This window comes from Hylobates moloch, unplaced genomic scaffold (assembly GCF_009828535.3).
Source record: "Hylobates moloch isolate HMO894 unplaced genomic scaffold, HMol_V3 SCAFFOLD_6, whole genome shotgun sequence".
NCBI classification, from domain to species: Eukaryota; Metazoa; Chordata; class Mammalia; order Primates; family Hylobatidae; genus Hylobates; species Hylobates moloch.
Genome location: NW_026652281.1, coordinates 43,024,876 through 43,052,532, shown reverse-complemented (window position 1 = coordinate 43,052,532; position 27,657 = coordinate 43,024,876).

Sequence of the window (27,657 nt, the reverse complement as noted above, 5' to 3'; positions counted from 1 at the left end):
ATTTATGAAATTTGTCAATTAATATAAAATGTGCCAGGCATAGTGGTTCACGCCTGTAATCCTTGCACTTTGGGAGGCCAAGGTGTGTGGATCACTTGAGGGCAGAAGTTCGAGACCAGCCTGGTAAACATGGTGAAATTCTCATCTCTACTAAAAGTACAAATCTAGACAGGAATGGTGGCATGCAACTGTAGTCCCAGATACTTGGGAGGCTGAGGTTGCAGTGAGCAGAGATTGCACCACTGCACTCCACCCTGGGCTACAGAGTGAGACCCTGTGTCAAAAAATAAATAATAATAATATTATAAAATAAATTTTATATTATTATAAAATTTATAAATTTATAAAATAAAATAAAATTTATTTTATATTATATATTATAAAATAATAATATAAAATATATAAAATATATTTCACATGGAATAGATAAATTTATATTTCATATGTGTATGTCTCCTTTTGTATGTTCATGCATTTACTAGCTCTGTCCATGGAGAGGTAATAGAAGCACTGCCCCACAAATAGAAATAAGCATACCAGGCACTCAGATGATTACTCTAACTTTTTTCACTAAAAGGAACAAAGTCTCCTTTCATAAATGGTTTCTTCTGAGCTTGGACAAGAAAAGTGCCAGAATAAAATGAATACTTTTGTGACAGAAAGTAAGAAAATATTAAAGAAAAGACAGAATACATCAAAAGAATACATGGACAACCTTGAGAGTATCATCCTCCACTGACACTTTATGTTTAAGACTATTAATTATAATAAGTGATTATAACCTGTTGACTAAAATTAGAATCCATAAACCCATGCTGATATAAATAGAGGAGCAAAGAAAGTTTTTTCTTGTGATATAATTCCATCTATTAAATGTAAAATGAATTATAGAATTAGAAAATCACCATTTAGCAACCACCATAGTAATAATAGTTACAGACAAGGATCATCAATGAATGATAAAAGTAGTGATTGGAAGTTACTAAATAAAAATGAAAAATTCTTAACTTTACATTGTAATATTCGGTAGACACCACCTTAGCCAAGTAATCCAAGTTAATAGCACGTTCAACAAACATCATTTACCTCCCGATGTAATACACTGAGAATAAAATATCACTTCTGTGAAAATGCATAACATAATTCTATTCAGAGATAATACTAGGCACACCCAATTTGAGAGACATTCTACAAAATAATTACCCTGTACTCCTCAAAAATATCAAGTTCAAGAAAAGCAAAAACAGATTGTGAAACACCTCCAGTTTAAAGGAAGCAGAGATGGGATAACTCAATATACCATGGATTGCTAGATCAGAAAAAATAAAAAATACTATTTTGATTGTTTGGGTATAGAGGTGGTTTTGGCACAAGTAATACATTTTTAATAAAACTGTTGCCTATTAGATATATTATTGTATAAATGTTAATATCCTTATTTTGATAATTTTTCTAAGGTTATTTAAAACGTCTTTGTATTTAAGAAGCACATTGAATTGTTTAGAGGCACATGGTAAAATTTCAACAAATTATTTTCAAAGGATTCAGAAATTAATATGTAATATAAAGCAAGAGATTGATATGAAATATCACGTGGTAAGATACTTGCATTTGAGTAATGCAGGTAAAAGGATTTATGGGAATTATTTTTATTATTTTTGCAACATTTTTATAATTAAAATTATTTCAAAACAGGTTTTAAAATAATCTTGTTTTCATACAATGCTATAGTTTATCCTTTTAAAGGCAAAAAAAATTATTTTCACTTTCTCTGTGGTTATAGGAGTATATGAGGTTTGGTGAGGTTTGAGACCAACTTCCTGAAATGGGCATTTAAATCAGCATGTATTTCAAAATATTATGGATATTACATGTTTGCTATGTTTATCATAAACTGACTGCAAGAATTCGGAGTATACAATTTGTGGACTGTCAAAGACCTTATTCAGGCAGAAGCATCAGAAAAGCCTAGAGGCAAGAGAAAGCAAAAACATATATATAAGTTCCCCATTCTTTAAATTTAGCATGTGAAGTATTTTGGTTTGGAAAGTAAAATGAGCAAGAAATTTGGACTAACAATAGTAAAAGGCTTAAGGAGTCAGGGAAGTGATTGGAACCCTTCCATGAAGATTAGAAGTTAAAACGATCAATTGAGATAATGAAATACAGTGTGTGTTCTTTGATGTGTGTAGGGAAAGAATTGTGTTCAGGCAAGTTTAAAGAACCCATGAATTGTAAAAATCAATCAAAATGCCTATAGGACACGGAAAACAGCTATCAGTTGAAGCCAGCTTAGTACAGCTATTATTCAAAACAGAGCTATATCTAGCAAATACCCACACATCTATTCAATTCAGTCAAAAAAAAAAAAAAATCAACCCAGTGTGGAAAAAAAAAAAAAAAAACCAAGTTCTTGCTATATTGTCATCTAGAAAAAAAAAAAAAAACAACAAACTGAGTGATGAATAATGTAAAATTATTCAGTCAAAAATCTCTTAGTGAGTGATTACTAATGCATGCTACCTGGTACTGAATTTGAAAGAACATTCTCTTGCTTTTATACAGTTGCTTTCTTGAGAAAGGAGGAATATTAATATTTACTAAACAGTGTGAAACCAAAAACTAGGGCAAAAGTATAGTCGTAGTGCATAAGAGGGAACAACCATCAATGCCTAGAAAGTGATAGGAAAGTCCTCAGTGAGATAATAGTTTTGAGCTGGTTCTCAGATTTCACTCATTTACGAAACTAATTAGAAATTAACAGCACTTCTTTGTGCTCTGTGCTCCAGCAACCTGAGCCAGCCTTTGAAGGCTGTTCATCATGCAGGCTGCTAAGGCTGTTAGTGTGTATTAGTCCATTTTCACACTGCTTTAAACATACTACCTGAGACTGGGTAATTTATAAAGAAAAGAGGTTTAATTGACTCACAGTTCCACATGACTGGATAGGCCTCAGGAAACTTACAATCATGGTTGAAGGGGAAGCAGAGACGTCTTACATAGTGGCAGGGAAGAGTGAGGTGGAGAAGAGCCCCTTTTAAAACCATCAGATCTCGTGAAAACTTACTATCACGAGAACAGCGTGGGGGAACCGCCCCCCAACCAAGTTCCTTCCTCCACAGATTATAAGGATTACAATTTGAGATGAGATTTTGGCGGGGACATACAGTCAAACCATATCATGATGTCTCCCAGAAACTGCTTTACAGGACACAAGGAATAAAGAAGCCAAACACCCGAATCTCTTACTGCCTAGGGATGAGGGAATATAATTTCAATAAAATATAAATTTTAGATACATCAAGCAGTGCTGCTTTAATTTATTTGATATTAGAATTAGTAATATAGCATCCTCACTATTTGTGGCTGATCGAAATGTAGCCAAGTCAAATCACCATTAAATTATAAGCTTTCCTAAAAACTTTTAATTAATGATAATCTGTGATTTTCAAGACTCCCATATTAATTATTGTATATGTTTTTTGTTTGTCTTGATAACTGACTACTTAATACAAGACTGAGAGATATGAGATAGTTGATAAGAATTCAGAGTTTTTAGTTTGAGTTGCTGAATAGTCAGGGCCCTATTTAACATAGGTAATGTAAAATGAGGATGTTTTGTTTTGGGTAGGAGGTGCATGTACTTCTTAAAAGGCAGGCATTATCAAGCAATTTATATCTTCATAATAAGCCTAATATCATTATGGACTCTTGAAACATGGCAAAAATAAGACTCAGAATCCAATATCACTACATAAATGATTAATTCAAACCAGATGGTTTGATTACAGAGCTATGGCTCTTAACTCTTACTTTCCCTCAGTTGCTGCATCTGTAAAGCAGCTATGTGATCTGAACTATGTAGTAATTAATGTATCTTCTACACACTAATTTTTATATTAGTGAATAACTGAGAATTTTGAAAAATGTATTTAGAAAATCTTTGAAGACTATTTAATGAAGTATAATAGCAGTGACTTTTAATTTATCAAACAGATTCACCTGTTTTCTAACACAGGAGAACATCTACAAGACTCAGGCTTAAGTGCCTAGCAATTAGCATAATCATTGGCACATGGTAAACCCTAATTTTTATTGAACAGACAATGAATGAGTTAATGAATGAATGAAAAAGTGACAAAGGAGTGAATAGAAAGGATTATTACCTTACTACGTTATGCTTTAGTTCTCTTAAAAGTAGAAATAGTAACATTAATAACAGATATTTATTATAACAATTAAGTTGATTATATGTGTTTAATAATCTGTTACATAACATCTATACTTGCATGACTTAGCATTATTGTTATTACAATAATTAAGGGTAAAATTAGTGAGATGCTTTTTATAGGTGTATTAGAATTCAAGCTAGAAGATATAAAAACACATTGGATTAATGATGATTGGGTTCCCCATGATACTTTTTTCCTCCTTTGATTTCATCATTAACAACAGGAGGGCTGTGAATCATAAGAAATGATGGAATTGTTAGAAGCTAATTTTAACCACAGACCTGTATGAATGTGTATTTACATAAATGTAAGATTTTGTAACAAATTGCTTTTGCATGCTATACAATCCATAAGAAAATTCTGAATATTTAGTATAGCATAAATAAGATTTCGTATTTCAATTTTCAGAGAAAAATTTATAACAAAACTTAATTTCTTATCAAGTAATAAGTGTAATAGTATTTCTTACCAAATAGTCAAGATTTATTACAGTCTCCAAAGATGAAAAAAAGTTGAACCAATCTGCAGGCAAATAACTGAGATAAATTTATAGGAACTTTGAAGTTAAATGAATATACAACAGCAAATTAATGTCCCATTGATTAAGACAGACATCACAGAGACAAGATATTTCGAATCTACTAGTTTTATTATTTTTTTCTGAAAACTGAAGCATCAGCAAAAGCCACTTAATAATATTGGAGATGAGAGGGAGAAGCCTAATATGTAATCACTTTTAACAGGTCTAAACTCTAGTGTGGCTGTGCTTGGAGATTACCATTATAACAAAAGAATTGAAATGTGTTTATTTTTAAAAGGTAAGTGTTTATTTTACATACAGAATTGCCATTTGCTTTAAGCTATTTACTCTTGAAGGACAACAATTTTGGCCTTTTAATTTTTCTTCAGTTAGTAAATACTAATCTGCCAATATCTCTGTTTTTAAAAGTATACCTATTTTAACTTATATTACATTAAACTTTTTAATATTCTTCTTTAAAATTGGCAGTAGAAGTTCAAAATTAAATTGCTTATTACTCCAGAGAGTAGGTTATTTTTCTGCTCATGGCAAGAGAAGTCTAATGATTCCTTCCTTGCATTTTTCAAGGCACAGACTCTGTAATTGCTTGGTGAATGGTGACATCTGATCTCTGACCTAAGAGAAACATATTTGCATCATTTATAAGAGATGCAGATGACAGGTCATGCCTGTTACATTTGACCCTTTCTTCCAATGTTTAAGCCCATGCCAGGTTTAGAAAAGAATACATAAAAAGAACACAAAACAGAGAGTTTGGAGCAAGGAATTATTGCTGGATTGGCAAAGTACAGTATATAATCCATTCCCTAATTGGAATAAATTGGACCAGAGTTCACACACCTTTTGAATAAACATACTTTAGGTTACAACAGAAGCTGGACATTTTCCAAAACTGTTTTGTTTTTAGGTGTCAAAATCAACTGAATCTTTGTGATTTTGATTGAAATCTTAAGAAAACTAATTTATTTCCATAAGATTGATATTTGGATATCATTTGATTTCAAAAATGAAGAAAATTTTGTTACACAAATTGACATAGATACAATTTTTAAAATTATCTTTCATCATACAATTTCCTATTATAGCTAAGAAGTTTCCCTTGTTAAATATTACTCCCTTGAATAATTAAAATCTACACTTTTTTGATATTTCCAGATACATAGCTACCTATTTTCATGACTCCTTAGCTTTAACATGTCAACCATTACATTCCATAAATTCTTCATCAAATATAGATGCTAAGTTATCTAGCTTTATTTATTTCACTAATTTAAGCTGTAATGACTTCATTGTCACAGTTAAGGATGACACCCTCCTTCAAATTTGATGGATGTAATAATATAATAACACAGGCTGATGGTGTTATTTTTCATCTCATCAGTGTTTTGGCATGACCAAATATATCTAATATTAAATGTGAAATTTAGGAGATTATAATTTGTAAGCACTCTACACAAACTCCATGAAATTCCTCATTTACTGTACACTTGCCTGCCTCCAAGCAATTAAAGTTTCCTAATACCTGAAATTGAAATTATTTTGGCTGTTTTTCCTATAAATATCCTTTATCCTTCTCCAGGACTGGGCCCAAAAGTCTTTGGAAATTTCAGAATATTTCCATTTATGTTATTACAAAGAGTATAATTATTCATAATTTGATTTCTGTTTTTCCAGTGACTTTTGAATCTCAGTGTGCACGTAATAACAATTAAAAATGTGTGAAGACCATTGATTAATGTTCTGAATTAATCCATGATGTGTTTCTGTAAATGATTTTGAATTTCACATGTTGCAATACTTTGTAGTACATTCTGTACTTTGTATATTGAAATATAAAAATGAATTTGTTTTCATAAACATTGTTTTAATTAGAATTTTGAACAAGTACATTTAATTATTTTTACTGTTTAGACAAAACTTGGAATTAGTTTAAGTCATATATAGCTGATCATCTACAAATATATATTAACATTTTATATTTCACGTTAGTTGGTGCATTAGTTTGCTAGGGATTCCATAACAGAGTACCACAAACTGAGTGGCTTAAGCAGAAATTTATTTTCTCACAATTCTGGAGGCTAGATGTTCAAGATGAAAATGTTGGCAGAGTTAATTCCTTCTCATGGCGGAGAGAGAGAATCTATTCCACGCCTCTTTTTTTTTTTTTTTTTTTGGAGTCGGAGTCTCACTCTGTCGCCCAGGCTGGAGCGCGGTGTGCAGTGGCGCAATCTCGGCTCACTGCAATTTCCGCCTCCTGGGTTCAAGCAATTCTCCTGCCTCAGCCTCCCCAGTAGTTGGGACTACAGGCGCACACCACCAAGCCCGGTTAAATTTTTTTTTTTGTATTTTTAGTAGAGACAGGGTTTCATCATGTTGCCCAGGCTGGTTTCGAACTCCTGAGCTCAGGCAATCTGCCTGCCTCGGCCTCTCAAAGTGCTAAAATTACAAGCATGAGCCACCGCGCCCGACCTCCATGCCTCTTTCTTACCTTCCAGTGGTTTTCGGGCAATCTGTGGTGTTACTTCGCTGATAGATACATCACCCTGATCTCTGCACGTCTCTCTCTGTGTCCAAATTTCCTCTTTTTTATAACGACAATAATCATATAGGATTAGGGCCCATACTAATGACCTCATTTTAACTTGACTGCATCTATAAAAACCCAATTTCCAAGTAAAACACATTCTGAAGTACCAGGGGTTAGGACTTCAACATATATTTTTAAGGGGACATAAACAAATAAAAACATTTGGTAAACTTCATTAATAAATTTGTCAATTTCATATATAAATGCATTAGCAAACATTATTGGTGGCATTTAATAAAATCTATGAACTGATTAAAGGAAAGCATAGATTGCAGATGCTAAAGGGTTGGGTTAGTTTAGTGGAAGCTTAAAAAACTAAAACTATAATACAATCAAGCATTTGTTAACATCAGCAGATACTGGTAGGGATAGCATTTAAAATAAGTTTTAGAATCATAATATCTGTATTTATTAATTCCAAATATTTTCTTGCTAGTATGCATTATGATATTTCATGATGACCTACTATGTAGCATTTCAAACTTTGATTCTCGAGCACTTTTTTGTTTTGTTTTGTTTTCAGCAAAATAGTTATCACACTTGGCATAGCATACAGCTGAACATGAACTAGAAATGCTTATATAGATTATACGTGCTAAAAGCAATTCTTAACATTACATGGGTAAAAACTTTGATGAATGTATAATTTTATATGGGCCTAGACAGGCTAATAGTATTATTGCCTAAAAATCATTATTCTTCTAAATTTTCTTTAGTTACCCCATCATGGTAACAATCCTAAAAATTATCGTACAAACTACTATGAAAAGGAGAATCTTCCCCAATCATATATATATATATATTTTTTTTTTTTTTTTTGAGACAGTCTCACTCCATCGTCCAGGCTGGAGTACAGTGGCTTGATCTTGGCTCACTGAAGCCTCTGCCTCCTGAGTTCCAGTGATTCTCCTGCTTCAGCCTCCCAGGAAGCTGGGATTACAGGGACGCACCACCATACCCGGCTAATTTTTGTATTTTTAGTAGAGATGGAGTTTCACCATGTTGGCCAGGCTGGTCTCAAACCGCTGACCTCAGGTGATCTGCCTGCCTCGGCCTCCCAAAGTGCTAGTATTACACGCATGAGCTACCGCGCCCGAAAGTGCTAGGATTACAGGCATGAGCCACCGCGCCGGCCCATACTTCATATTAAACTTCTTTAGCCATTAGGGAGCACTAGTTCCTTCCTCTTTGTAACATTTTTCACAAAGTGTCACATACGTGAGATAAGAAACTGATCAATTAAATTCTGTTATAATGTCATGCATGTGGGGAGCAGCAGAATACCATCAAAAATAAAAAGCAGAAACAAATAAGAAATAATAAAATATGGATTCCACTGGGTGTTTCAGTATTACAAAATTTTGAAAAAATCTAATCTAGTGAACATAGCATGTCTTCAATTACTAGGGAATTTTCAGAATACATTTATACTTGTTGGATAAGTAAGAATGAGAGAAATCCATATTTTATAACTGAAACCCTATTTATGCTTTAATAAAAATATTTAAAGGGAGTTAGAGGCCACATTTATTATTGCATATTATTAAAAATTTTATATTATTGGCAATCAAGTTGACATCTTAAATTTGAGTATATAAAACAATTTAAAAGACCATATGCAATATACTTAGTAATAACCTTAAAATAATATTTTTCTTTTTTATAATTATCAAAAAAATTCCTTGAAGAAAGTTTGGAATACTGAAAAAATTGGAAAAAAGAAAAAACTCTGCACTTCTTCCTTGTATAATCACTTTTATCATTGTGTTTCCAATTATTTTTCTTCTTAATATTCTTTTATATGGAGAATTTTATGTCAGAATTAGCACGTCAAAAGCTTCTAGCAATGTTAAAAATAGCTTTCAAGTTCGTAAAATTTCTTTGAAATATAGTGTGAGAAGCTTGGTTCATAATACTTCCCTTTCTACATAATTTTTCTAAAAATAATATTTTAATAAATACGTGTAGATATTGTACCATATTGAAAAGTATTACTATCATATATGTCTCTGTTATTTATATTTTTAAAACTTAGGTTGGGATATTGTCAATTAAGTGTAAATAGAATTTTCCACAGAGTTTTTCTTAATCACATAACCAATAAAATTCTAATTGCAGGCAATTACTTAATAAATAGGAAATATAGTATGCCATGTATAGAATATAAAATGATCAGCTTTTGGGCAAGCACACCAGCAACTTAGACAGTATCATAAATATTTTTAGATACAAAATATGTAAATTAAACTTAATAATGTAAAAATATTTCTGGTCAATATTTATTTAAGTATGGTTGCTCTACTAGCAAAAGAATAAAATCATTGCTAGTAAATGGCAGCTGTCAAAAGCCACTGTGGTTTTTAAACACTTTTTTCTGATAATATTTGACAAATTCCAGTTATTTAATGGCAGTATAATGTCATACCATCCCCACTTTTTAGTATAGAAGTCTAGGTAATACCCTCTTTATTCTTCTACAGGGGAGGACTGGACTGGCTGGTTGATTGTGAAAGAATTTAAGGGACATCAGGTGGTCTTAGATCCAACGTACTGTTTGGAAATGGATATGCAAGAGAACAAAAAACTCAGACCATGTATCCTGCTCAGAGCATTTTCTTACAGCTCCTGACAATAGCTCCTTATTGCAGACAGAATTTCATTCATTGAGTTACAATGGCATGCCTCTAGGAGAAGGATTTGAAAAAGAAGATCTCATGATATAGATGCCAATAACTTGCTTAGATACCCTCTCACAGAAATTTGAAAAGCTATGTTCTCTTACTTTAAGTTAAAATCTGAATATTTTATCATATTACTATAAGTTGAAATATGTCTAGATAATATAACTTGGATTTTTTGTAAATGTTGACATTTACAAAATGTTGAAACACAACTTCTTAAAATGCATGTTATAAAATTTATATAATAGAGTTATTTGACACCCAAAATTGTATAATTATAAATATATTTGTATGTATATTTATCACCCTATCATACTTTTCTGTAATGAAAATATTTTTATCAATTAAAATAATTGTTCAAATTTCCTGTAACTCAAGTAAACACGAAAAATTTCTGCATTTTTCGTCATATTGATGGCAGCAGCAGCCTGTCTCCAGCAGCCACAGCTAAGATGAGGGCTGCAGTGAGGGAGGCGCAGCTGCGCCTAACGTGCTCCATGGAACCCGCTGGAGCTGGGAACAGGCAGAAGCCCCACCCACTTCCAAGTAGGAGTAGCAGGAACCCCATCCTACTGGACACAACTGCAGCTGCCTAACCATAGCTGCAGACCCTGCAGACCTGGGCATCTCTGCATTCTCGAGGGCCCAATAAATTCCCCTCCCCTGCAGGCTTGGAAGTGCCTACTCCCACTGCCTGGCTTCTCCCTGCTCCAGGAGCCTGCTCCGATTTTGGACAAAGTTGTGGACGAGGCTGAACGCTGACATGACACAGCTGGGTGTGTACAGCTTGGGGCAGCACTGACATGCCAACTCCTGCTGCCTGGGCCCCCATCAGACTTTGGGCACCGACAAGCATGGGAAGGAGGCCAAGTGGGGTCTAGGGGCAGCTCTGCGTGGGTCTGCAGGCGCCTCTCAGCACAAACAGCCTGGAAGCCCTGGGCATAATAGATGGCAGATTAATGGCGGCAGTAGGCAGATAGGCTCCTGGCCAGAAAGGGGCGGGTTCCCAGTGAAATCCCTTCTTCCAGCAAGGGGGCCTGAGGCCTTGGGGCCAGGCTGCCAGTTCCATGGACTGGAGTGAGAGCCTATGGTGCTTTTTCCAGGCTTGCCCATTGCTGTCCATGGACCAATCAGCACATACTTTCTCCCCTCTGAAACCCATAAAAACCCCTGGACTCAGCCAGACTTGGACAGTGGACAGGATGACCTGTCTGCAGATAGGAGCTACCCACTGTGGGTCTCCTCTCTGCTGAGAGCTGGAGTCTCATCAGAATGATCTGCCTGCAGAGAGGAGCTACCCCTGTAGGTCTCCTCTGAGCTGTTCTGTCACTCAATAAAGCACCTCTTCACCTTCTCACCCTCTACTCTTCTGCATACCTCATTCTTTCTGGACGTGGGACAAGAACTCAGGCCCAGCTGAACAGTGGGGCTGAAAGGGCTGTAACACAAACAGGGCTGAAACACATCCCTTACTCCCAATTTTGCAGACGATGAGAGGAAGAGAAGAGAAAAGAGCTGTGGCCCTTTGGGTATCCCAAACCAGGGTTATGACACTCTTTTGGGCTCTATAGTTCCTGGCGTCTCCAAGCTTCCGGGTGCCACCACATTTCCCTGTGCTAGCCGTGGAAGCTGCTTGTGGTAAACATGGTCCAGCTGTAGTTTGGAAGGGAGCCGACACCCATGCCGGTGCCAGAAGCTGTCTGCCCGGCCGCCGCAGTGGCCGGACCCCATGCTCCTTCGCTCACACACCACTCGCCGCTCCACACCTGGCTCGCCCTTGGCAGGCATGCGATAGCACAGGCTAAGTGTAGCCTGCCAGGCTGAGTGGGTGGAATGAGCCTAGCAGCCCGAGCAAAACTCAGGCAAAGGAGCCAATGGCCACAGAGATTTCCAGCTAGAAAAAAGCAACATCTCAAGGATCCTGTGACAATATTTAATATTAAAATATAATCATGAATATGAACACACTACATTAAAAGTAATTATTTATAATAAGTAACTTCTTAACTGGAAAAAAATTATGAGATTAAAATAGGATTTTTTCAATCAATTTACATATCCATGAAGGGAAATTTACTTATTTTTAGAATGAGACAACCTGTGATAGTTAGAATCCAACCAGAGCAACAGACCCCACAGAAGATATAAATGAGGAGATTAAATGCAAATATTTGATTTAAATGATTGTGGGGGCTGGCTCAGCAGACTAAATTGCATAGGGCAGTCTGTCAGGAATGATCTCCTGGGACTTTTTGGTAGAACATACAGCTATCAATGGGCAACATTTCTTCTTTAGGGAAGCCTCAGCTCTGTTTTTACAGCCTTTCAGTTTATTGAATCAAGTCCACCAGATTATGTAGAACAAACTGCTTTAAAGAAACAGGTTACGGACTTTATTCACATCTACAAAATACCTTCAAAGCAGACGACACCAAAAAATGGAAAGATTCTCCATGTTAATGGAGTAGAACAATCAATATTGTTAAAATGTTCATACTACACAAAGCAAACTCCAGATTCAATGCAATTCCTATCAAAATAACAACTACATTCTTCACAGAAATAGGAAAAGCAATTCTAAAATTTATATGAAACCACAGGAGACCCAAAATCGCTAAAGATATCCTAAGCAAAATAATAAAACTGGAGGAATCACATTACCTGATTTAAAATTATACTACAGAGCTATAGTAACCAGAACAGTATGATACTGGCATAAAAAAAGACACATAGACCAATGGAACAGAATAGAGAGCCCCAAAACAAATCCACACACCTACAGTGAACTCATTTTCAACAAAGTTGCCAAGAACATACATACACTGGGGAAAAGACAGTCTCTTCAATAAAGGTTGTTGCGAAAACTCAATATCCGTATGCAAAAGAATAAACCTAGACCCTAGACCCCTATCTCTTACCACATACAAAAATCAAATTTAAATTGATTAAACACTTAAATCTAAGACCTCAAACCATGAAACTACTACAAGAAAACATTGCAGAAACTCTCCAGGTCATTGATCTAGGCAAAAATTTCTTGAGTAATACTCCACAAGCACAGGCAACCAAAGTAAAAACAGACAAATGGGATTTTTTCTAGTTTAAAAAATTTGGCAAAGCAAAAGATACAATCAATAAAGTGTAAAGACAACCTACAGAATGAGAGAAAGTATTTGCAAACTACCCGTCTGACAGGGGATTAATAACCAAAATATATAAGGAGCTCAAACAACTCTATAGGAAAAATTTTAATAATTCAATTAAAAATGAGTCATATTTAAATAGGCATTTCTGAAAAGAAGACAAACAAATGGCAAAAAGGAATATGAAAAGGTGATCAGCCAGGCGCGGTGGCTCACGCCTATAATCCCAGCACTTTGGGAGGCCAAGGCGGGTGGATCACGAGGTCAGGAGATCGAGACCATCCTGGCTAATATGGTGAAACCCCGTCTCTACTAAAAACACAAAAAATTAGCCAGGCGAGGTGGTGGGCGCCTGTAGTCCCAGCTACGCGGGAGGCTGAGGCAGGAGAATGGCATGAACCCCGGGGGGCAGAGCCTGCAGTGAGCCGAGATTGTGCCACTGCACTCCAGAAAAAAAAAAAAAAAAAAAAAAAAAGAAAAGGTGATCAACATCATTGATCATCAGAGAAATGCAAATCAAAACTACAATGAGATATCATCTCACTCCAGTTAAAATGGTTTATAGCCAAGAGACAGGCAATAACAAATGCTGGTGAGGATGTAGAGGAAAGGAAACCCTTGTGCATTGTTGGTGGGAATGTAAATTAGTACAAAAAACTGTGGGGAATAGTTTGGAAGGCCCTCAAAAAACTAAATATACGTCTACCATATGATCCATTGATCCCACTGCTGAGTATAGACCTGAAAGAATGATAATCAGTATACTAAAGAAATATCTAACCTCCCATGTTTGTTGCAGCAGTGTTCACAATAGCCAAGATTTGGATACAACCAAGGTATCCATCAACAGATGAATGGATAAAGAAAATGTGGTACATATACACAACAGAGCACTAGTCAGCCATAAAAATGAATGAAATCCTGTCATACAGAGCAACATGGCTGGAACTGGAGATCGTTATTTTAAGTGAAATAAGCCAGGCACAGCAAGACAAACATCACATCATCTCACTTATTTGTAGAATCTAAAAATCCAAATAATTAAACTCATCGCTATTGAGAGTACAGGGATGGTTACCAGAGACTGGGAAGTGTAGTGGAAAAGTGGGGATGAACTGGGGATTGTTAATGGGCACAAAAAAATTAGAAAGAAAAAATAAGATCTAGTATTTGACAACACCACAGGGTGAGTAGAGTCAATAATAATGTAATTGTACTTTTAAAAATAACTAAAAGAGTAGAACTGGATTGTTGGTAACACAAAGGATAAATGCTTGAGGGGATGCATACCCCATTTTTACTAATGTGATTATTATGCATTGCAGGCCTGCATCAAAACATCTCATGTACGCTATAAATATATATACTTACTACATACCCACAAAAATTGAAATTAAAAATTAAAAAAAATACTTTCACAGAAATTAGAAAGTTAGTGTTTACATATCTAGGGATTGTACCCTAGCCAAGCTGACACAAAAGCCTGACCTTCAAACACAGTTTGGTATCAGCATTTGGGAATCTATTTTCAATCCCAAATTTTTCATGTGATACATTTCAATATTGAGAAATCTTTTTCACAAATGCAACCTAATGGAAATGAGGCTGTGTGTGTGTGTGTGTGTGTGTGTGTGTGAATGTAAATCTTTGTCATTAAATTATTTAAAGCCATTTCATATTATAGGCAAAATTCGCATGGTGACCTCTCTGACCAAAATATATTTTCAAATCTATCTGCTAAAACTCTATTAGATACTCAACTTATATAAAATGTCTACCATATAAATCAATTGGCAAAGTCCATATATATAGTCATACTAATCAGCCAAACATACTGAAATTTATAAGAAATGTTTTATTTTCAGTTTATATAAATATATTAGTGTATATATATGTATCACTTACAATTTTAGTTTGATAGATGTACAGATGTGTACATATAGACATAGACTTAGACATTGCAGAGAGCTTGCTCTGAATTTCAGATGTGGGTGATAAAAATATACTTCCATTTTCAATAATTTTTACTGAAATTATTATCAGTTAATAAGCTATTACTCGCAGCTCCAAAGTCACACTTCTCCAGTCAGCTTTGTGAGAGTGGACTAGAACCCTGCAAACCATGCTTTTCAAAAACTAATTTCAACTTTTATTTTAGATTTGAGGGGTTTGCTTACATATGTATATTACATAATACTGAAATTTGTTGCATTATGGGATGCCACAAATTTATGGGATTGTTGATCCCATCACCCGTGTAGTAAGCATAGTACCCAATAGGGAGTTTGTCAGCCTTTGCCTCCCTCCCTTTCCCCCTGTAGCAGTTCTCAGTGTCTACTGTTCGCATCAAGGAGTACCCAGTGTTTAGCTCCCCCTTCCAAATGAGAACATGCAGTATTTGGTTTTCTGCTGTTGCATTAATTCACTTAGATAATGGCTTCCAGCTGCATACATATTACTGCAAAGGACATGATTTTATTCTTTCTATGGCTGTATTATCTTCTTTGGCTGTTTTTGTTGTTGTTTATTTTTTTCTTTCCAGCTTTTGTGTTCAGGGGGTACATGTGCAGGTTTGTTACATGGGTAAATTGTGTGTCATGGGAGTTTGGTGTACAGATTATTTCATCACCCGGGTAATGAGTGATAATATGGGAATAATCACAGTACCAGATAGGTGGTTTTCTATCCTCACCCACCTCCTACCCTCCACTATCAAGTATGTTTCAGGGTCTGTTGTTCCCTTAATTATGTCCATGTTTACTCAGTATTTAGCTCCCACTTATAAGTGAGAACATGCAGTATTTTTTCCACCTATGCATTAATTCACTTAAGATAATGTCTTCCAGCTCTATCCATGTTGCTGCAAAGAATATTATCTCATTAATTTTATGGCTGCGTAGTATTCCATGTGCAAATCATATTTCTAATTGGTCAGCTGTTTCCCTGTTATGTTCTACCAATGGGGGCATTATAGACTTATTGGCTAAGAAAGCAGGGATTTTCTGTTTTCTTCATGTCAGCATTACTTTAACTTTTTTTTTTTTATAACAGCAACAGTTTGTTCCCATAACAGTGGGTGGAGACAGTGAGAAGTTTTCTATTTATGTACAGCGCCAACCTCACAGCCCCCAACTAAGAAACAACAGAACCAATCAAGCAGCATGACCTTTTGAGAAGTCTAAATTTCAGCTTTTCAAGGATACTCTTCTAAAGTTTAAGTTTTCATTATTTCAGATATTCCCCTTTATTCCCTCACACACAAGGGTAGTAACTAGTTTCTATAGGTTGATACCTATATAATTACGATCTTACTTTTTTTCTTTGTTGACCAGTTACCAAGCATTTATATCTAGTTAATACATTCATTTTATGTAACTATATCTAGTAAAATATGTGCTTTAATTTTTGTTTCCTGACCAAGCCTAATTAAGGTAGATTCGTTTTTCCTTGTGCATTAAAAGGTACAATAGACCTCTGCTATCACCTCATTGGTTAAGCTTGAATCATATGTTCACATCTAGCTACAAGAAAAACAGATAAAACACATTTTCAACTTTGTTAATTTTACAGTAACAGCAGGTAAAGCATATTCTTATTATAAGCACCCTTAAGGAGAAATCTAAATTACTCCAACCAACCTTGTGTCTATCAACGTAAGATTAATTACAATAGAAACAAGTTAGATAAGAGTTTTAAAAATCAAAGAAAGCAAGTTACAATAAAACAGTTAAGTGTCTAAAAAGTAGTAATGATAGCCTTTTGGAAATTGTAATTGCAGTTTGAAAAACAAACTTGGAAATTTCTACTGAGTCACAGAAAAGAAAGTAAAAGAGATTAAAGAGAAAAAGAAAGAGGAAAATTGATAAACAAGTAAGTGGGCAACAACTATCTGAACCAAGAATTAAGAGTATATTAAAAGACTACGCAAAACAATAGAAAAGCCATATAAGTATCAAATATAAAATGCGCAATTGAAAAAAAAAAGATGAAGAAATATGAAAAGGTGCAAAATAAAATCGTTAACCATATTCTAGGAAAAGGTATTAAAAGTTGAAAAATAGAAAATAAAAAGTATATTTGTTAAAGACAACAGAATTTATAGAGATGAAACAGATATTTAAAGAAAAATGCTCAAAATCGAAAGAAAAGCAGATTAAACACTACATATCAAAAAAACATAAGTGAACCTAAGGACACGGCAGGATAAATTATGTAAAAAGAATCATATAGAGAAAGAAGCCTGAAAAAAAGATTGAAAAGTCTAACAAAGCTGTTAATAAAGACCTAAAAATAAAACAAAATAAAAAATGGAGTGAGAATGGGCTGAATAAAATATTTGGAGAAATAATGGCAAAAAATTTTCTGATTTTAATAAAACTATAATTTTATAGATTCAAGGTGCTAAATAAGCCCTAAGTAGGATAAACAGAAAGAAAATCACTCAAATTACAATCTAATGAAATTCTTGAAACCAATTTTATAGATTGACTTAAAAGTAGCTATATATAAATGACAACAAAAAGATAATGACAAGAGATTTCTAATCAGATACAATATAATTTGGAAGATAAATGTTTTTAATTACTGACAAATATTTTGTAGATATTTGAAAAAGGCAAGTAAATAAAAAACTTTGTGTTGTGATATGTAAGGAGCTAAGGGACTGCATCCAGCATAAATGCAGTACAATAAATTTTAAGAGAAAGTACTTACGTTGAAGTAGAACAATGCAAGATGAAAATTTGCCGATAATCAATATGAAATAACAAAGCATGAATAACCAGTAAAACAAAAGAAATTAAAAACTCTAATCTGCACATGTCTATGAAAACAAATTTGAACATACTTAGGAATTTTCTGAGAAACACGAATAACCAAATTGACCCTGGTAGGGTCTGAAAGTCTACGCAGATATTAAGCAGTCACCCTACAAACAATAACCAGATTCATTCATTGTTTCAAAAGGGAATTCTATGAAAACTTCAAAGACCATATGGTTTCAATGTGCCATAAATTGTGCAAGAGCACTTAAAATGAAAAATCCTTTCTAATTCCTTTTAGAAAGTAGGGATAGCAGTGACACCTAAAGCTGGTAAAAAGAAGAAAGAAAAGAAAGGAGAAAGAAGAAAAGAAAAGAAAGAAAGAAAAAAATAGAAAGAAAGAAAAGAAAGAAAAAGAAGAAAGAAAGGAAAGAAAAAGAAAGAAAAGGAAGGAAGGAAGGAAGGAATCAAAATCACTCAAGAATATTAATGTAAAGGAGCTTCAAAATGGCTTACCAGAAGCATTTTATGCCCACCTCTTCCACTTAGAAGAACCGAAATAGTGTATAACAGTCACACTTTGAATACATTACCCAAAAGAGAATATTGGAATTCAACAGAGAAGTGACAGGAAAAACCAAGGCATGGAAGAAGGGAGAGAGGCAGCCTTTTTGGCTGGGATCAGCTGGGAGCTGAAAATGACTTCCGAATGCAGGGAAAAGGTGAGTGAGAAACTTCCAGGGCCCCATGTTCCCACCATGGAATTATGCAATCCTGGCCATGGGAGGACCCCTTGCTCTTCCCAAATCCTGAAACTAACATAGGAAGCTGCCAGGAGGCAGCTTCGTGAGAACTGGACACAACTTGCTCAGAACTTAGATAGAACTGCTCCATAGAGGGAGCTTATGCTGGGTCCCATCCCCTTTCTGAGACCTAAGTGGCTACAACAAAGCATCATTTTTAAATCTAGGCTTTGGCAGACTGCTTGCTGTCCTGGGGGTTAGCAGCACTGAAACTGATGTGTTATGGAAACTCAGGTTGCCAATGATGGAACTGAGGAGTGAGCTGGGAATGCTGCTACAGCTGGGGATAAGAAGCAAGCAAGGTACGGATTGCAGTTGCTGGTGCCAACTAGTGAGCACTGCTAGGACAGAGACTTGGACACAGCGGAATGTGAGTTACTGCTGGTACTTAGTCAAAGGTTTTTTTGGGGCTTCTGGAGCTGTGGTGGAGATGTAAGCTAGGTGCAAGCTCTCACCCCCAGGGCTAGGGAAAAGCCCACTGGATATAGGGCTTGAGAGGAATGTTCAGTTCCTACTCAGTGGCCCAGGCTGTGGCCATCAAGAATGGCACCACTCTTCTTAGTGGTGGGGTTTCAGCAAACCTGCTATCATTCAAGCATTTCACCTGGAGCCTGAGGATTTCCCCACTCCTGCACACCAGAGCTGGTGTTTGCTCTTACCATTGGGAAGCCTGAGTATAAGCCCACCTAGCCAAGCTTTGCCCCTCCCCTGAGACAGAGCACATAGCCCGAGGTTTTGGAGATTGCTCCTAGAATTCAACCAAGCCACCCAGAGGCCCAAGAATTGGCCCACTGGTAACTGCCAACACAGGTGCCAGTATACACCACCCTGAGGCACAAAGATAGGCATGCTTATCTCACCACTGCCACCGCTGTGTCCTGAAGATTGGCCAAGGTGGCATTCAAGTCCCCAGCATAACTTCACCCCAACCTCCACTAATAATTTTACCCCAACCCACTGAGGGAATTACACATGCAACTAACAAAGTGTACAGTCAAAGAAATCATACAGAGATCACACTACTGCATGCACACAGAATCAAAGCCAAAATACCTTACCCAACTAACACCATAGATACATCCTTAGGAAAAGGATCCCCACAAAAGTAAATTCAAAACTAAAAAGTACCTGCTACACCAGATACGTATGTATCAAAAACAAAAAGGCATAGAAAACATCAAAAAATCAAGAAAATGTGACACCTCTAAAGGAATCTACTAATGCTCTGGCAATAGATCTTAAGTGACCAAAAACTTTGAAATCCCAGATAAAGAAATCAAAATATTGATTTTAAAGCTCAGTAACATAAAAGAGAATTCTGAAAAATAATACAAAATCAGAAAAACAATTTTTGGATGTGAATGAAAATTTTGCCAGAGATATTTTAAAAAGAACCAAATAGAAATTCTGGAAGTGAAGAATTCATTGAAGAAAATGCAAAAATACATTCAAAACCTTCAGGAAGAAGAAAGAATTTTAGAACTTGAAGAGAGATCTTTTGAAATAATTGAATCAGACAAAAATAAAGAAAAATAATAACAAAAAAGAATGAGCAAACTCATTATGACATTTGGGATAACACAAGTGATTGAATATCAAATTATTGCCATATAAAGGGCAAAGAAACAAAGAAAGAATTAGAAAACTTATTTACTGAAATAATAGATGAAAACATCCCAAGTCTAGAGAGAGATTTAGACATGCAAATACAGGGGGCTCAATGATATCTAGGCAGATAAAATGTAAAACAGTCTTCTTCAAGACACATTATCGTCAGACTGTCTAAAATTGAAGAGAAAGAGTGAATTCTATAAACGGCAAAAGAAAAGCATCTAGTCACCTGTAATGGAAACCATATCAGACTAACAGTGGTGAATGTGTTACCACTAAGTTGACCTTACAAGAAATGTTCAAGGAAGTTCTAAACCTGGAAGAGAAAGGAAAATATTTACCATTGTGAAAACACATAAGAGTGTAATACTCACTGGTAACACAATTACACACAGAAGAAAGAGAAAGAACTCAAATGCTACCATTACAAACATCCACCAAAGCACAATGACAACCAATAAGAGACAAACAAGAACAAAGAATAAACAACCAGAAAACAATTAGAGATATGACAGAAACAAAGCCTCACATATAAATAATAATCTTGAACGTAAATGAATTAAATTCTCCACTTAAAAGATACATTATGTCTGAATGGATTACAACAAAACAAAACAAAACAAAACATGATCCAATTACATGCTTCTTTAAAGGAAACTAATTTTTCCAGTAAAGACACATATAGACTGAAAGTAAAGGATAGAAAAAGATACTCCATGCAAGCAGAAACCAAAAGTGAACAGAAGTAGCTATACTTATTATTATTATTATTATTATTATTATTATTATTATTATTATTATTTTGAGATGGAGTTTGCTCTGTTGCCTAGGCTGGAGTGCAGTGGCACAATCTTGGCTCACTGCAACCTCTGCCTCCCAGGTTCAAACAATTCTCCTGCGTCAGCCTCCCGAGTAGCTGAGATTACAGGTGTGCCCCACCACTCCCAGCTAAATATTTTGTATTTTTAGTAGAGACAGGGTTTCTGGCTTTTGCCATGTTGTCCAGGCTGGTCTCAAACTCCTGACCTCAGGTGATCCACCCACCTCGGCCTCCCAAAGTGCTGGGATTACAGGTGTGAGCCATTGCGCTCAGCCAGGAGTAACTATACTTATGTCAGATAAAACAGACTATAAATCAAAAAGAGTAAAACAATGACAAAGAAGCTTATTTTATAATCATAAAGAAATCAATCCAGCAAGAGATTGTAAGGATTCTAAGTAAATACAAACCCAACATTAGAGCACTCAGACTTATAAAGCAAGTATTACTCAATCTAAAGCAAGAGATAGGGCTGGACATGGTGGTTCACACCTGTAATCCCAGCACTTTGGGAGGCTGAGGCAGGTGAATCACTTGAGGTCAGGCGTTTGAGAGCAGCCTGGCCAACATGGTGAAACCCCATCTCTACTAAAAGAAAAACAAAAATTTGCCAGGTATAGTGGAAGGTGCCTATAATCCCAGCTACTCAGGAGGCTGAGGCAGGAGAATAGCTTGAACCCGGGAGGCAGAGGTTGTAGTGAGCCAAGATTGTGCCACTGCACTCCAGTTTGGGGGACAGAGTGAGACTCTGTTTCTAAATAAATAAATAAATAAAATAAAAATAAAGAGATAGACTGCATTACAGTAATGGTGAGAGACTTCACTGCCCCACTCTCAGCATTAGACAGATCATCTAGACAGAAAAGCAATACAGAAACGTTAATTTTAAACTAAACTTTAGACCAAATGGACCTAACAAACATTAGCAGATAATTCTATCCAACAACTGAAGAATATACATTCATTTCACCAGCACATCAAACATTAACCAGGATTGACTATGTTAGGGCACAAAATCAGTCACAACAAATTTTACAAAATCAAAATCATATAGGTATCTTCTCAGATCACAATGGAATGAAACTAGAAATAAACAGCAAAAAGAACTTTGGAAATCACACAAATACATACAAATTAAACAATATATTTCTAAAGGACCATTGAGTTAGTGAATAAATTAAACTGGAAATCAAAAAGTGTTTTATAACAAGTAAAAATGGAAACACAACATGCCAAAATGTGTGGGATACAGCAAAAGAAGTGCTAAGATGGAAACATATAGCAATAAATGCCTATATCACAAAAGTAGAAAAATTATGAATTGTCTAACAAAGCACCTCATGGAACTAGAAAAGCAAGAACAAACCAAAACTAAAATTAGCAGAAAAAAAATAATAAAGATCGGAGCATAATTAAACAAAACAGAGATTTAAAAAATACAAAGGATTAATTAAACAAAAAGATTGTTCTTCAAAAAGATAAACAAAATTGATAAACTGTTAACTAGGCTAACCATGGAAAGAAAAAGTAGATCCAAGTAAACAAAATCAGAAATGAAAGAAGAGACATACTGATATCATAGATATACAAAAGATTATCAGAGACTATTATGAACAACTATATGCTAACAAACTGGAAAACCTAAAGGAAATGAAAAAATTCCTGGAAACATACAACCTACCATGATTGAATCAGAAGAAATAGAAATCTTGAAGAGACTAATAATGAGTAGTTGGATTGAATCAGTAATAAAAAGCCTTCTGACAGTGAAATGCCCAGGACCAGATATACAATTGAGTTCTGCCAAATGTAAAAAGAAAAATTAAAACCAATCCTCCAGAAACTATTTATTAAAAGTAAGATGGAGGAAATTCTCCCCAACTCATTCTTCAAGGTCAGCATTACTCTGATACCAAAATCAGACAAGGACACACACAAAAAAAACAAAATTACAGGCCAATATTCCTAATGGCAAAAGTCCTCCAGAAAATATTAGCAAATCAAATCTAACAGCACATTAAAAAGATAATATACCATGATCTAGTGGGATTTATACCAGGGATGTAAGAATGATTCAACATATGCAAATAAATAAATTTGATACAACATATCAACAGAAAAAAGAGCAAAAACCATGCGATTATGATTAACTCAGTAGGCAGAAAAAAAGCATTTGATAAATTTCAACATCCCTTCATGATAAAAACCCTCAACAAACCAGGCATAGAAGGTCATATATGATAAACCCACAGCTAACATTATATTGAATGGTAAAAAGTTGAAAGCCTTTCCTCTAAGAACTGGAACAAGACAGGGATGCCCACCTTCACCACTCCTAATCAACATAATACTGGAAGTCCTAACAACAGTAATAAGACAAGAGAAAAAAAATAAAAACATCCAATTAGAAAAGAGAAACTCAAATTTTCCCTCATTATTTGATGATATGATCTTATATCTGGAAAAAAGCTAAAGACTCCACCCAAAACGTCTTTGATTTGATAAATTCTGTAAAGTTACAGGATACAAAATCAATGTACAATTGTTAGTATTACCATATACTGATAATGATCTAGCCAATAAAGAATGCAATCCCAATAATAATAGTCACAAAAAAAATAAAATAAATTACCTAGGAATAAATTTAACCCAGGAGGTTAAAAAAAAAAAATCTCTGCAAGGAAAACTACAAAACATTGATGAAATAAATGGAAGATGACCCAAATGGAAAAACATTGCATGCTCATGGATTGTAAGAATATTGTTACAATGATATTGCTCAAAGCAATCTAGAGATTCAAGGCAATGCCTATCAAAATACCAATGTGATTCTTCACAAAAGTAGATAAAACAATGCTGAACTTCAGATGAATTCAAAAAAGCACCTGAATAGCCAAAGAAATCCTGAACTAAAAAAACAGAGCTAGAGTCATTACATTACCTGACTTCAAAATACATTACATCTTAGACTATGGTAACCAAAATAGCATAATATTAGTATAAAAATAGTAACACAGACCCATGGTAAATAATAGATAACCCAGAAACAAAGCCAGATAATTATAGCCAACTGATATTTGACAAAGCCAACAAAAAATTGCATTGGAAAAAGGACACTGCTTCAACAAATGGTGCCAGAAAAATTGGATAGCCACATAAAAAGAATGAAGCCAGACCCCTGTTTATCACTATGGACAAAAATCAACTCAAAATGGATTAAAGACTTAAATGTAAAACCCCCCAAAATAAAAATACGAGAAGAAAACCTAGGGAAAACTCTGGTGGACATTGTTCTAGTCAAATAAGCCTAGGATCTCAAAAGCACAGGAGACAAAAACAAAAATAGACAAATATGATTCTATTAAACTAAAAACCTTCTACACAAAAACAGAAACAATCAACAGAATGAAGATACAACCTGCTGATGTATCAGAGGAATAAAACTATTTTTATGCACGCTATGACAGTATACCTATAAATACATAAAACACCAATGACAGAATTAGCTCAATCAATAAAACAATTCATTGTATAACAAAATATAAAGTCAATACATAGAAATCAATACCCTTCTTATACTAAACAATAAGCAAACAGAAAACACAATAGTAGAGAAAAAAACATTTAAAACAGCAACCACACAAAATAAATACACAAACGTTAATAAGAAATGTGCAAAATTTATACAGAAAAACTTTTAAAAACTTTAAAAGATTAAGAAATATATACAATATATTTGTATATATTTTAAAGATATTTAAATATAAATAAATTTAACATATATTCTTATATAGTTAAATGTATATGTTATATATGTGTTTGTGTGTGTGTGTATATATATAGAGAGAGAGAGAGAGAAAGAGAGAGAGAGACAGAGACAGAGACATGGAGAAGATGAAAGATGTTTCACATTGTTTGACAGGATAACTCAACATTATAAAGATGTCAGTTCTCTTTAATTTATAAATGATATGTTACCCCAGTAAAGATAACTCCACATTTTTTATAGAGTTAGAAAAATTGATTCTGAAGTTCATATGGAAGACAAACATGTAAGAATGAACACGGAACCATTGAGAGCAGAAGAGAGGTTGTTACTAAACTACTATGGAGATTAGTACTGTCAGACTTTAAAACATACTAAGCTTCTATAATTAAGAAATGTAGCATTGGCATGTGAATAGACAAGAAACTAGTGGGAATAAAATAGATTAACCAGAAAAAGATCCAAGTACATGATGTCAGAAAATATGCAAGCCAAAAGATGATGGAGAGACAACTTTAAAATGGATATTAAAATATCTGTTACTAGAAAAGTACTTGAAAAGCAAAAGACTAGAATAAAAATGTTACGCAAATATTAATCCAAGGAAACTGGAATAATGCTTTCATATAAGACCATTTAAATGTCAGAAAAAGAAATGTTACCAGCATAAAGTAGGACTTTTATAACAATAATTTTTTCAATTTATCAATGGGGACATAACATTCTTAAGTATTTGGAGAAATATGGGTTTCAATGCATAAAGTAAGATTTAATAGAATACAGAGGAGAGAGGGAGAGACAGACAGTAAGGAGAGAGAGAACTGTAGAAATCTACAATTCTATTGGATTTTTGCAGCACTGCTATCTCAAAACTATTAGAACAAATAGAAAACTAATAAGGACATATTGAAGAGCATTATCAGCTAACTTGACCTAAAAGATATTTAGAGAATACTCATATGACAATAACAAAACATACATTATTTTCAATGGTACATAGATTATTCTACAAAACAGACAATATTTCATGCCATATGAAGCATTATTAAATTTCAAAAAGTGCCCATAAATTGGAAAATACCATTTGTATTCTCTGGCCACAATAAAAATAAAAAGAAAATAAATAACAGGAAGCTGTCTAAAAATTGTCCTTATATTTGGAAATAAGCTAAACATTCTTTATTAATTGATGAGTAAAAAGAAATCACATAAAAAATAGAAAAGTGTTGAACTGAAAAATAAAATATAACATGCTAAAATTTAAGAGATGTCTTTAAACCCAGGCTTACAGAAATTCTGTCAAAATCCTCATGTCAGAAAATCACAAAAGTGGCTGGGTGCAGTGGCTCATGCCTGTAATCCCAGCACTTTGGGAGGTCAGGGCAGGTGGATCACGAGGTCAGGAGATCAAGACCAGCCTGGCTAACACGGTGAAACCCCATCTCTACTAAAAATTAAAAAAAAAACAAAACACAAAAACAAAAAATATTAGCTGGGTGTGGTGGCATGCACCTGTAGTCTCAGCTACTCGGGAGGCTGAGGCAGGATAATCACTTCAACCTGGGCAGTGAAGGCTGCAGTGAGCCAAGATCACGCCACTTCACTCCAGCCTGGGTGACAGAGAAAGACTCCATCAATAAAAAAACAAAAAAAGAAAAAAGAAAGAAAATCACAAAATTTAACTTTCCAAGTGATAGTTAAACTAAAAGCCCAGACTTTGCCACTACATGATATACACGTGTAAGAAACCTGTACTTGTACCCCCGCAAATACACAAAAATAAAAATTAAAAAAGACATAAAGAAAAAATACCAAAGCCTCATATTAATGCTCAACTTTTTACTTAAATAAACTAGAAATTAAGAACAATACTAAACTCAAAACAAAAAGAAATATCAAAACAGAAACGAAAAGACTCCGGAAAATAGAAAACAATAAAAACAGAGAAAAACAATAACACCAAGTATTCTCTTTCAAAGGACAAACAAAATTTATAAATTGTATCAGGAAACTGATTGTGTAAAAAGAGAAAATACAAAATTACCAATGTCAGAAAATAATGAGAGGAAATTACAAAGCCTATAGACATTAGAACAATAAGGTTATATTACGAACAATTATTTCCAATATATTTGATATTTTAAAAAGAAAAACACAAACTGCCAAATCTCATTAAAAAGGTAAATGACCAGAATAGGCCCATATCTACTGTGAAGAAATGGAAAATTTTGTCAAAAAAGAAAAGCTCTCATCATGTCAAGTTGCCTTCACAGCGGAAGTTTAGCAAGCATTTAAGAAGAAAATAATGCCAACTTTATACAAATACACCACAGAATAAAGAAAGAAAGAACACTAATTAACTATTTTGATGATACCACCAGTATCCTGTCAGTGAAATCTTTCAAAGATATTACAAGGAAATGTAACTATAGAGCAACATCCCTCAGAGATGTAGATGCAAATGTCTTTACCAAACTTTTAGCAAGTAGAACTCAATAATACATTAAGAAGATAATATTCAACTACCAAGTGGGGTTCATTTAAGGAATAAAATTGTTTTAATGTTTAAAAATAATGGAATTACTATATAAAGGGATTAAATAAGAATCCATATGATAATTTTTAATGTCAGAAAAAGCATTGAAAATCACCATTCATGATTTTTAAAAAACTCCACAATTCAAAAGAAATCATTTTCAACCTGATAAAGGCA